The following is a 12,719-nucleotide window of genomic DNA, read 5'->3' on the forward strand; positions in this document are numbered from 1 at the left end:
TTCCCGACCATCCTGTCCCTCCCGACCAACCATCCTGTCCTTCCCGACCATCCCGTCCTTCCCGACCATCCTGTCCTTCCCGACCATCCCTTCCTTCCCGACCATCCTGTCCTTCCCGACCATCCCGTCCTTCCCGACCATCCTGTCCTTCCCGACCATCCCTTCCTTCCCGACCATCCTGTCCTTCCCGACCATTCTGTCCTTCCCGACCATCCTGTCCTTCCCGACCATCCTGTCCTTCCCGAGCATCCCTTCCTTTCCGACCATCCTGTCCTTCCCGACCATTCTGTCCTTCCCGACCATCCTGTCCTTCCCGACCATCTCTTCCATCCCGACCATCCTGTCCTTCCCGACCATCCTGCCCTTCCCGACCATCCTGTCCTTCCCGACCATCTCTTCCTTCCCGACCATCCTGTCCCTCCCGACCAACCATCCTGGCCATCCCGACCATCCTGTCCTTCCCGACCATCCTGTCCTTCCCGACCAACCTTCCTGTCCTTCCCGACCATCCTTTCCTTCCCGACCATCCCGTCCTTCCCGACCATCCTGTCCTTCCCGACCATCCCTTCCTTCCCGACCATCCTGTCCTTCCCGACCATCCCGTCCATCCCGACCATCCTGTCCTTCCCGACCATCCCTTCCTTCCCGACCATCCTGTCCTTCCCGACCATTCTGTCCTTCCCGACCATCCTGTCCTTCCCGACCATCCTGTCCTTCCCGACCATCCCTTCCTTTCCGACCATCCTGTGCTTCCCGACCATCCCTTCCTTCCCGACCATCCTGTCCTTCCCGACCATCCTGTCCTTCCCGACCATCCTGTCCTTCCCGACCATCCTGCCCTTCCCGACCATCCTGTCCTTCCCGACCATCTCTTCCTTCCCGACCATCCTGTCCCTCCCGACCAACCATCCTGGCCATCCCGACCATCCTGTCCTTCCCGACCATCCTGTCCTTCCCGACCATCCTGTCCTTCCCGACCAACCTTCCTGTCCTTCCCGACCATCCTTTCCTTCCCGACCATCCCGTCCTTCCCGACCATCCTGTCCTTCCCGACCATCCTGTCCTTCCCGACCATCCTGTCCTTCCCGACCATCCCGTCCTTCCCGACCATCCTGTCCTTCCCGACCATCCCTTCCTTCCCGACCATCCTGTCCTTCCCGACCATCCTGTCCATCCCGACCATCCTGTCCTTCCCAACTATCCTGTCCTTCCCGACCATCCTGTCCTTCCCGACCATCCTGTCCTTCCCGACCATCCTGTCCTTCCCGACCATCCCGTCCTTACCGACCATCCTGTCCTTCCCGACCATCCTGTCCTTCCCGGCCATCCTGTCCCTCCCGACCAACCATCCTGTCCTTCCCGACCATCCCGTCCTTCCCGACCATCCTGTTCTTCCCGACCATTCTGTCCTTCCCGACCATCATGTCCTTCCCGACCATCTCTTCCTTGCCGACCATCCTGCCCTTCCCGACCGTCCTGTCCTTCCCGACCATCCTGTCCTTCCCGACCATCCTGCCCTTCCCGACCATCCCTTCCTTCCCGATCATCCTGTCCTTCCCGACCATACTGTCCTTCCCGACCATCTCTTCCTTCCCGACCGTCTTGTCCTTCCCGACCATCCTGTCCTTTCCGACCATCCCTTCCTTCCCGACCATCCTGTCCTTCCCGACCATCCTGTTCTTCCCGACCATCTCTTCCTTCCCGACCATCCTGTCCCTCCCGACCAACCATCCTGGCCATCCCGACCATCCTGTCCTTCCCGATCATCCTGTCCTTCCCGACCTCCTGTCCTTCCCGACCATCTCTTCCTTCCCGACTATCCTGTCCTTCCCGACCATCCTGTCCTTCCCGACCATCCTGTCCTTCCCGACCATCCCGTCCTTCCCGACCATCCTGTCCTTCCCGACCATCCTGTCCTTCCCGACCATCCTGCCCTTCCCGACCATCCTGTCCTTCCCGACCATCTCTTCCTTCCCGACCAACCATCCTGTCCTTCCCGACCATCCTGTCCTTCCCGACCATCCTGTCCTTCCCGACCATCCCGTCCTTCCCGACCATCCTGTCCTTCCCGACCAACCATCCTGTCCTTCCCGACCATCCTGTCCTTCCCGATCATCCCGTCCTTCCCGACCATTCTGTCCTTCCCGACCATCCTGTCCTTCCCGACCATCCTGTCCTTCCCGACCATCCTGTCCTTCCCGACCATCCTGTCCCTCCCGACCAACCATCCTGTTCTTCCCGACCATCCTGTCCCTCCCGACCAACCATCCTGTCCTTCCCGACCATCCCGTCCTTCCCGACCATCCTGTCCTTCCCGACTATCCCTTCCTTCCCGAACATCCTGTCCTTCCCGACCATTCTGTCCTTCCCGACCAACCATCCTGTCCTTCCCGACCATCCTGTCTTTCCCGACCATCCCGTCCTTCCCAACCATCCTGTCCTTCCCGACCATCCTGTCCTTCCCGACCATCCTGTCCTTCCCGACCATCCTGTCCTTCCCGACCATCCTGTCCCTCCCGACCTACCATCCTGTCCTTCCCGACCTTCCTGTCCCTCCCGACCAACCATCCTGTCCTTCCCGACCATCCTGTCCTTCCCGACCATCCTGTCCTTCCCGACCATCCCGTCCTTCCCGACCATTCTGTCCTTCTAGACCATCCTGTCCTTCCCGACCATCCTGTCCTTCCCGACCATCCTGTCCTTCCCGACCATCCCGTCCTTCCCGACCATTCTGTCCTTCCCGACCATCCTGTCCTTCCCGACCATCCTGTCCTTCCCGACCATCCTGTCCCTCCCGACCAACCATCGTGTCCTTCCCGACCATCTCTTCCTTCCTGACCATCCCGTCATTCCCGACCATCCTGTCCTTCCCGACGATCCTGTCCTTCCCGACCATCCTGTCCTTCCCGACCATCCCTTCCTTACCGACCATCCCGTCCATTCCCGACCATTCTGTCCTTCTAGACAATCCTGTCCTTCCCGACCATCCTGTCCTTCCCGACCATCCTGTCCTTCCCGACCATCGCGTCCTTCCCGACCATTCTGTCCTTCTAGACCATCCTGTCCTTCCCGACCATCCTGTCCCTCCCGACCAACCATCGTGTCCTTCCCGACCATCTCTTCCTTCCCGACCATCCCGTCATTCCCGACCATTCTGTCCTTCCCGACCATTCTGTCCTTCCCGACCATCTCTTCCTTCCCGACCATCCTGTCCTTCCCGACGATCCTGTCTTTCCCGACCATCCTGTCCTTCCCGACCATCCCTTCCTTACCGACCATCCCGTCTTTCCCGACCATTCTGTCCTTCCCGACCATCTCATCCTTCCCGACCATCCCGTCCTTCCCGACCATTCTGTCCTTCCCGACCATCTCTTCCTTCCCGACCATCCTGTCCTTCCCGACCATCCTGTCCTTCCCGACCATCCCGTCCTTCCCGACCATTCTGTCCTTCCCGACCATCTCTTCCTTCCCGACCATCCCGTCCTTCCCGACCATTCTGTCCTTCCCGACCATCTCTTCCTTCCCGACCATCCTGTCCTTCCCGACCATCTCTTCCTTCCCGACCATCTCTTCCCTCCCGACCATCCCTTCCTTCCCGACCATCCTGTCCTTCCCGACCATTCTGTCCTTCCCGACCATCTTGTCCTTCCCGACCATCCTGTCCTTCCCGACCATCCTGTCCTTCCCGACCATCCTGTCCTTCCAGACCATCCCGTCTTTTCCGACCATCCTGTCCTTCCCGACCATCCCTTCCTTCCCGACCATCCTGTCCTTCCCGACCATCCTGTCCTTCCCGACCATCCTGCCCTTCCCGACCATCCTGTCCTTCCCGACCATCCTGTCCTTCCCGACCATCCTGTCCTTCCCGACCATCCTGTCCTTCCCGACCATCCTGCCCTTCCCGACCATCCTGCCCTTCCCGACCATCCTGTCCTTCCCGACCATCCTGTCCTTCCCGACCATCCTGTCCTTCCCGACCATCCTGTCCTTCCCGACCATCCCTTCCTTCCCGACCATCCTGTCCTTCCCGACCATCCTGTCCTTCCCGACCATCCCTTCCTTCCCGACCATCTCTTCCTTCCCGACCATCCTGTCCTTCCCGACCATCCTGTCCTTACCGACCATTCTGTCCTTCCCGACCATCCTGTCCTTCCCGACCATCCTGTCCTTCCCGACCATCCTGTCCTTCCCGACCATCTCTTCCTTCCCGACCATCCTGTCCTTCCCGACCATCCTGCCCTTCCCGACCATCCTGTCCTTCCCGACCATCTCTTCCTTCCCGACCATCCTGTCCCTCCCGACCAACCATCCTGGCCATCCCGACCATCCTGTCCTTCCCGACCATCCTGTCCTTCCCGACCATCCTGTCCTTCCCGACCAACCTTCCTGTCCTTCCCGACCATCCTTTCCTTCCCGACCATCCCGTCCTTCCCGACCATCCTGTCCTTCCCGACCATCCTGTCCTTCCCGACCATCCTGTCCTTCCCGACCATCCCGTCCTTCCCGACCATCCTGTCCTTCCCGACCATCCCTTCCTTCCCGACCATCCTGTCCTTCCCGACCATCCTGTCCTTCCCGACCATCCTGTCCTTCCCAACTATCCTGTCCTTCCCGACCATCCTGTCCTTCCCGACCATCCTGTCCTTCCCGACCATCCTGTCCTTCCCGACCATCCCGTCCTTACCGACCATCCTGTCCTTCCCGACCATCCTGTCCTTTCCGGCCATCCTGTCCCTCCCGACCAACCATCCTGTCCTTCCCGACCATCCCGTCCTTCCCGACCATCCTGTTCTTCCCGACCATTCTGTCCTTCCCGACCATCTTGTCCTTCCCGACCATCTCTTCCTTGCCGACCATCCTGCCCTTCCCGACCGTCCTGTCCTTCCCGACCATCCTGTCCTTCCCGACCATCCTGCCCTTCCCGACCATCCCTTCCTTCCCGATCATCCTGTCCTTCCCGACCATACTGTCCTTCCCGACCATCTCTTCCTTCCCGACCGTCTTGTCCTTCCCGACCATCCTGTCCTTTCCGACCATCCCTTCCTTCCCGACCATCCTGTCCTTCCCGACCATCCTGTTCTTCCCGACCATCTCTTCCTTCCCGACCATCCTGTCCCTCCCGACCAACCATCCTGGCCATCCCGACCATCCTGTCCTTCCCGATCATCCTGTCCTTCCCGACCTCCTGTCCTTCCCGACCATCTCTTCCTTCCCGACTATCCTGTCCTTCCCGACCATCCTGTCCTTCCCGACCATCCTGTCCTTCCCGACCATCCCGTCCTTCCCGACCATCCTGTCCTTCCCGACCATCCTGTCCTTCCCGACCATCCTGCCCTTCCCGACCATCCTGTCCTTCCCGACCATCTCTTCCTTCCCGACCAACCATCCTGTCCTTCCCGACCATCCTGTCCTTCCCGACCATCCTGTCCTTCCCGACCATCCCGTCCTTCCCGACCATCCTGTCCTTCACGACCAACCATCCTGTCCTTCCCGACCATCCTGTCCTTCCCGATCATCCCGTCCTTCCCGACCATTCTGTCCTTCCCGACCATCCTGTCCTTCCCGACCATCATGTCCTTCCCGACCATCCTGTCCTTCCCGACCATCCTGTCCCTCCCGACCAACCATCCTGTTCTTCCCGACCATCCTGTCCCTCCCGACCAACCATCCTGTCCTTCCCGACCATCCCGTCCTTCCCGACCATCCTGTCCTTCCCGACTATCCCTTCCTTCCCGAACATCCTGTCCTTCCCGACCATTCTGTCCTTCCCGACCAACCATCCTGTCCTTCCCGACCATCCTGTCTTTCCCGACCATCCCGTCCTTCCCAACCATCCTGTCCTTCCCGACCATCCTGTCCTTCCCGACCATCCTGTCCTTCCCGACCATCCTGTCCTTCCCGACCATCCTGTCCCTCCCGACCTACCATCCTGTCCTTCCCGACCTTCCTGTCCCTCCCGACCAACCATCCTGTCCTTCCCGACCATCCTGTCCTTCCCGACCATCCTGTCCTTCCCGACCATCCCGTCCTTCCCGACCATTCTGTCCTTCTAGACCATCCTGTCCTTCCCGACCATCCTGTCCTTCCCGACCATCCTGTCCTTCCCGACCATCCCGTCCTTCCCGACCATTCTGTCCTTCCCGACCATCCTGTCCTTCCCGACCATCCTGTCCTTCCCGACCATCCTGTCCCTCCCGACCAACCATCGTGTCCTTCCCGACCATCTCTTCCTTCCCGACCATCCCGTCATTCCCGACCATTCTGTCCTTCCCGACCATCTCTTCCTTCCCGACCATCCTGTCCTTCCCGACGATCCTGTCCTTCCCGACCATCCTGTCCTTCCCGACCATCCCTTCCTTACCGACCATCCCGTCCTTCCCGACCATTCTGTCCTTCTAGACAATCCTGTCCTTCCCGACCATCCTGTCCTTCCCGACCATCCTGTCCTTCCCGACCATCCCGTCCTTCCCGACCATTCTGTCCTTCTAGACCATCCTGTCCTTCCCGACCATCCTGTCCCTCCCGACCAACCATCGTGTCCTTCCCGACCATCTCTTCCTTCCCGACCATCCCGTCATTCCCGACCATTCTGTCCTTCCCGACCATCTCTTCCTTCCCGACCATCCTGTCCTTCCCGACGATCCTGTCTTTCCCGACCATCCTGTCCTTCCCGACCATCCCTTCCTTACCGACCATCCCGTCCTTCCCGACCATTCTGTCCTTCCCGACCATCTCATCCTTCCCGACCATCCCGTCCTTCCCGACCATTCTGTCCTTCCCGACCATCTCTTCCTTCCCGACCATCCTGTCCTTCCCGACCATCCTGTCCTTCCCGACCATCCCGTCCTTCCCGACCATTCTGTCCTTCCCGACCATCTCTTCCTTCCCGACCATCCCGTCCTTCCCGACCATTCTGTCCTTCCCGACCATCTCTTCCTTCCCGACCATCCTGTCCTTCCCGACCATCTCTTCCTTCCCGACCATCTCTTCCCTCCCGACCATCCCTTCCTTCCCGACCATCCTGTCCTTCCCGACCATTCTGTCCTTCCCGACCATCTTGTCCTTCCCGACCATCCTGTCCTTCCCGACCATCCTGTCCTTCCCGACCATCCTGTCCTTCCAGACCATCCCGTCTTTTCCGACCATCCTGTCCTTCCCGACCATCCCTTCCTTCCCGACCATCCTGTCCTTCCCGACCATCCTGTCCTTCCCGACCATCCTGCCCTTCCCGACCATCCTGTCCTTCCCGACCATCCTGTCCTTCCCGACCATCCTGTCCTTCCCGACCATCCTGTCCTTCCCGACCATCCTGCCCTTCCCGACCATCCTGCCCTTCCCGACCATCCTGTCCTTCCCGACCATCCTGTCCTTCCCGACCATCCTGTCCTTCCCGACCATCCTGTCCTTCCCGACCATCCCTTCCTTCCCGACCATCCTGTCCTTCCCGACCATCCTGTCCTTCCCGACCATCCCTTCCTTCCCGACCATCTCTTCCTTCCCGACCATCCTGTCCTTCCCGACCATCCTGTCCTTACCGACCATTCTGTCCTTCCCGACCATCCTGTCCTTCCCGACCATCCTGTCCTTCCCGACCATCCTGTCCTTCCCGACCATCCTGTCCTTCCCGACCATCCTGCCCTTCCCGACCATCCTGTCCTTCCCGACCATCTTGTCCTTCCCGACCATCCTGTCCTTCCCGACCATCCTGTCCTTCCCGACCATCCTTTCCTTCCCGACCATCATGTCCTTCCCGACCATCCTGTCCTTCCCGACCATCCCTTCCTTCCCGACCATCCCTTCCTTCCCGACCATCCTGTCCTTCCCGACCATCCTGTCCTTTCCGACCATCCTGTCCTTCCCGACCATCCTGTCCTTCCCGACCATCCTGTCCTTCCCGACTATCCTGTCCTTCCCGACCATCCTGCCCTTCCCGACCATCCTGTCCTTCCCGACCATCTCTTCCTTCCCGACCATCCTGTCCTTCCCGACCATCCTGTCCTTCCCGACCATCCCGTCCTTTCCGACCATCCTGTCCTTCCCGACCATCCTGTCCTTCCCGACCATCCTGGCCTTCCTGACCATCCTGTCCTTCTCGACCATCCCGTCCTTTCTGACCATCCTGTCCTTCCCGACCATCCTGTCCTTCTCGACCATCCAGTCCTTCCCGACCATCTCTTCCTTCCCGACCATCCTGTCCTTCCCGACCATCCCTTCCTTCCCGACCATCCTGTCCTTCCCGACCATCCTGTCCTTCCCGACCATCTCTTCCTTCCCGACCATCCTGTCCCTCCCGACCAACCATCCTGGCTATCCCGACCATCCTGTCCTTCCCGACCATCCTGTCCTTCCCGACCATCCTGTCCTTCCCGACCATCCTGTCCTTCCCGACCAACCATCCTGTCCTTCCCGACCATCCTGTCCTTCCCGACCATCCCGTCCTTCCCGACCATCCTGTCCTTCCCGACCATCCTGTCCTTCCCGACCATTCTGTCCTTCCCGACTATCCTGTCCTTCCCGACCATCCTGTCCCTCCCGACCAACCATCCTGTCCTTCCCGACCATCCTGTCCCTCCCGACCAACTATCCCGTCCTTCCCGACCATCCCGTCCTTCCCGACCATCCTGTCCTTCCCGACCATCCCTTCCTTCCCGAACATCCTGTCCTTCCCGACCATTCTGTCCTTCCCGGCAAACCATCCTGTCCTTCCCGACCATCCTGTCTTTCCCGATCATCCCGTCCTTCCCAACCATCCTGTCCTTCCCGACCATCTTGTCCTTCCCGACCATCCTGTCCTTCCCGACCATCCTGTCCCTCCCGACCTACCATCCTGTCCTTCCCGACCATCCTGTCCCTCCCGACCAACCATCCTGTCCTTCCCGACCATCCCGCCCTTCCCGACCATCCAGTCCTTCCCGACCATCCCTTCCTTCCCGACCATCCTGTCCTTCCCGACCATCCCGTCCTTCCCGACCATCCTGTCCTTCCCGACCATCTCTTCCTTCCCGACCATCGCTTCCTTCCCGACCATCCTGTCCTTCCCGACCATTCTGTCCTTCCCGACCATCTCTTCCTTCCCGACCATCCTGTCCTTCCCGACCATCCTGTCCTTCCCGACCATCCTGTCCTTCCCGACCATCTCTTCCTTCCCGACCATCGCTTCCTTCCCGACCATCCTGTCCTTCCCGACCATTCTGTCCTTCCCGACCATCTTGTCCTTCCCGACCATCCTGTCCTTCCCGACCATCCTGTCCTTCCTGACCAGCCTGTCCTTCCCGACCATCCTGTCCTTCCCGACCATCTCTTCCTTCCCGACCATCCTGTCCTTCCCGACCATCCCGTCCTTCCCGACCATCCCGTCTTTTCCGACCATCCTGTCCTTCCCGACCATCCCTTCCTTCCCGACCATCCTGTCCTTCCCGACCATCCTGTCCTTCCCGACCATCCTGTCCTTCCCGACCATCCTTTCCTTCCCGACCATCCTGTCCTTCCCGACCATCCTGTCCTGCCCGACCATCCTGTCCTTCCCGACCATCCTGTCCTTCCCGACCATCCTGTCCTTCCCGACCATCCTGTCCTTCCCGACCATCCTGTCCTTCCCGACCATCCCTTCCTTCCCGACCATCCTGTCCTTCCCGACCATTCTGTCCTTCCCGACCATCTTGTCCTTCCCGACCATCCTGTCCTTCCCGACCATCCTGTCCTTCCCGACCATCCTGTCCTTCCCGACCATCTCTTCCTTCCCGACCATCCTGTCCTTCCCGACCATCCTGTCCTTCCCGACCATCCTGTCCTTCCCGACCATCTCTTCCTTCCCGACCATCGCTTCCTTCCCGACCATCCTGTCCTTCCCGACCATTCTGTCCTTCCCGACCATCTTGTCCTTCCCGACCATCCTGTCCTTCCCGACCATCCTGTCCTTCCTGACCATCCTGTCCTTCCCGACCATCCTGTCCTACCCGACAATCTCTTCCTTCCCGACCATCCTGTCCTTCCCGACCATCCCGTCCTTCCCGACCATCCTGTCCTTCCCGACCATCCCTTCCTTCCCGACCATCCTGTCCTTCCCGACCATCTTGTCCTTCCCGACCATCCTGTCCTTCCCGACCATCCCGTCCTTCCCGACCATCCTGTCCTTCCCGACCAACCATCCTGTCCTTCCCGACCATCCTGTCCTTCCCGACCATCCTGTCCTTCCCGACCATCCCGTCCTTCCCGACCATCCTGTCCTTCCCGACCATCCTGTCCTTCCCGACCATCCTGTCCTTCCCGACCATCCTGTCCCTCCCGACCAACCATCCTGTCCTTCCCGACCATCCTGTCCCTCCCGACCAACCATCCTGTCCTTCCCGACCATCCCGTCCTTCCCGACCATCCTGTCCTTCCCGACCATCCCTTCCTTCCCGAACATCCTGTCCTTCCCGACCATTCTGTCCTTCCCGGCCAACCATCCTGTCCTTCCCGACCATCCTGTCTTTCCCGACCATCCCGTCCTTCCCAACCATCCTGTCCTTCCCGACCATATTGTCCTTCCCGACCATCCTGTCCTTCCCGACCATCCTGTCCCTCCCGACCTACCATCCTGTCCTTCCCGACCATCTTGTCCCTCCCGACCAACCATCCTGTCCTTCCCGACCATCCCGTCCTTCCCGACCATCCAGTCCTTCCCGACCATCCCTTCCTTCCCGACCATCCTGTCCTTCCCGACCATCCCGTCCTTCCCGACCATCCTGTCCTTCCCGACCATCTCTTCCTTCCCGACCATCCCGTCCTTCCCGACCATCCCGTCCTTCCCGACCATTCTGTCCTTCCCGACCATCTCTTCCTTCCCGACCATCCTGTCCTTCCCGACCATCCTGTCCTTCCCGACCATCCTGTCCTTCCCGACCATCTCTTCCTTCCCGACCATCGCTTCCTTCCCGACCATCCTGTCCTTCCCGACCATCCTGTCCTTCCCGACCATCCTGTCCTTCCCGACCATCTCTTCCTTCCCGACCATCCTGTCCTTCCCGACCATCTCTTCCTTCCCGACCATCCTGTCCTTCCCGACCATCCCGTCCTTCCCGACCATCCCGTCTTTTCCGACCATCCTGTCCTTCCCGACCTTCCCTTCCTTCCCGACCATCCTGTCCTTCCCGACAATCCTGTCCTTCCCGACCATCCTGTCCTTCCCGACCATCCCTTCCTTCCCGACCATCCTGTCCTTCCCGACCATCCTGTCCTTCCCGACCATCCTGTCCTTCCCGACCATCCTGTCCTTCCCGACCATCCTGTCCTTCCCGACCATCATGTCCTTCCCGACCATCCTGTCCTTCCCGACCATCCCATCCTTCCCGACCATCCCGTCTTTTCCGACCATCCTGTCCTTCCCGACCATCCCTTCCTTCCCGACCATCCTGTCCTTCCCGACCATCCTGTCCTTCCCGACCATCCTGTTCTTCCCGACCATCCCTTCCTTCCCGACCATCCTGTCCTTCCCGACCATCCTGTCCTGCCCGACCATCCTGTCCTTCCCGACCATCCTGTCCTTCCCGACCATCCTGTCCTTCCCGACCATCCTGTCCTTCCCGACCAACCTGTCCTTCCCGACCATCCCTTCCTTCCCGACCATCCTGTCCTTCCCGACCATTCTGTCCTTCCCGACCATCTTGTCCTTCCCGACCATCCTGTCCTTCCCGACCATCCTGTCCTTCCCGACCATCCTGTCCTTCCCGACCATCCTGTCCTTCCCGACCATCTCTTCCTTCCCGACCATCCTGTCCTTCCCGCCCATCCTGTCCTTCCCGACCATCCTGTCCTTCCCGACCATCTCTTCCTTCCCGACCATCGCTTCCTTCCCGACCATCCTGTCCTTCCCGACCATTCTGTCCTTCCCGACCATCTTGTCCTTCCCGACCATCCTGTCCTTCCCGACCATCCTGTCCTTCCTGACCATCCTGTCCTTCCCGACCATCCTGTCCTTCCCGACAATCTCTTCCTTCCCGACCATCCTGTCCTTCCCGACCATCCCGTCCTTCCCGACCATCCTGTCCTTCCCGACCATCCCTTCCTTCCCGACCATCCTGTCCTTCCCGACCATCCTGTCCTTCCCGACCATCCTGTCTTTCCCGACCATCCCTTCCTTCCCGACCATCCTGTCCTTCCCGACCATCCTGTCCTTCCCGACCATCCTGTCCTTCCCGACCATCCTGTCCTTCCCGACCATCCTGGCCTTCCCGACCATCCTGTCCTTCCCGACCATCCCTTCCTTTCCGACCATCCTGTCCTTCCCGACCATTCTGTCCTTCCCGACCATCTTGTCCTTCCCGACCATCCTGTCCTTCCCGACCATCCTGTCCTTCCCGACCATCCTGTCCTTCCCGACCATCTCTTCCTTCCCGACCATCCTGTCCTTCCCGACCATCCCGTCCTTCCCGACCATCCCGTCTTTTCCGACCATCCTGTCCTTCCCGACCTTCCCTTCCTTCCCGACCATCCTGTCCTTCCCGACAATCCTGTCCTTCCCGACCATCCTGTCCTTCCCGACCATCCCTTCCTTCCCGACCATCCTGTCCTTCCCGACCATCCTGTCCTTCCCGACCATCCTGTCCTTCCCGACCATCCTGTCCTTCCCGACCATCCTGTCCTTCCCGACCATCATGTCCTTCCCGACCATCCTCTCCTTCCCGACCATCCTGTCCTTCCCGACCATCCTGGCCTTCCCGACCATCCTGTCCTTCCCG

Source organism: Procambarus clarkii, chromosome 45 (assembly GCF_040958095.1).
Source record: "Procambarus clarkii isolate CNS0578487 chromosome 45, FALCON_Pclarkii_2.0, whole genome shotgun sequence".
NCBI lineage: Eukaryota > Metazoa > Arthropoda > Malacostraca > Decapoda > Cambaridae > Procambarus > Procambarus clarkii.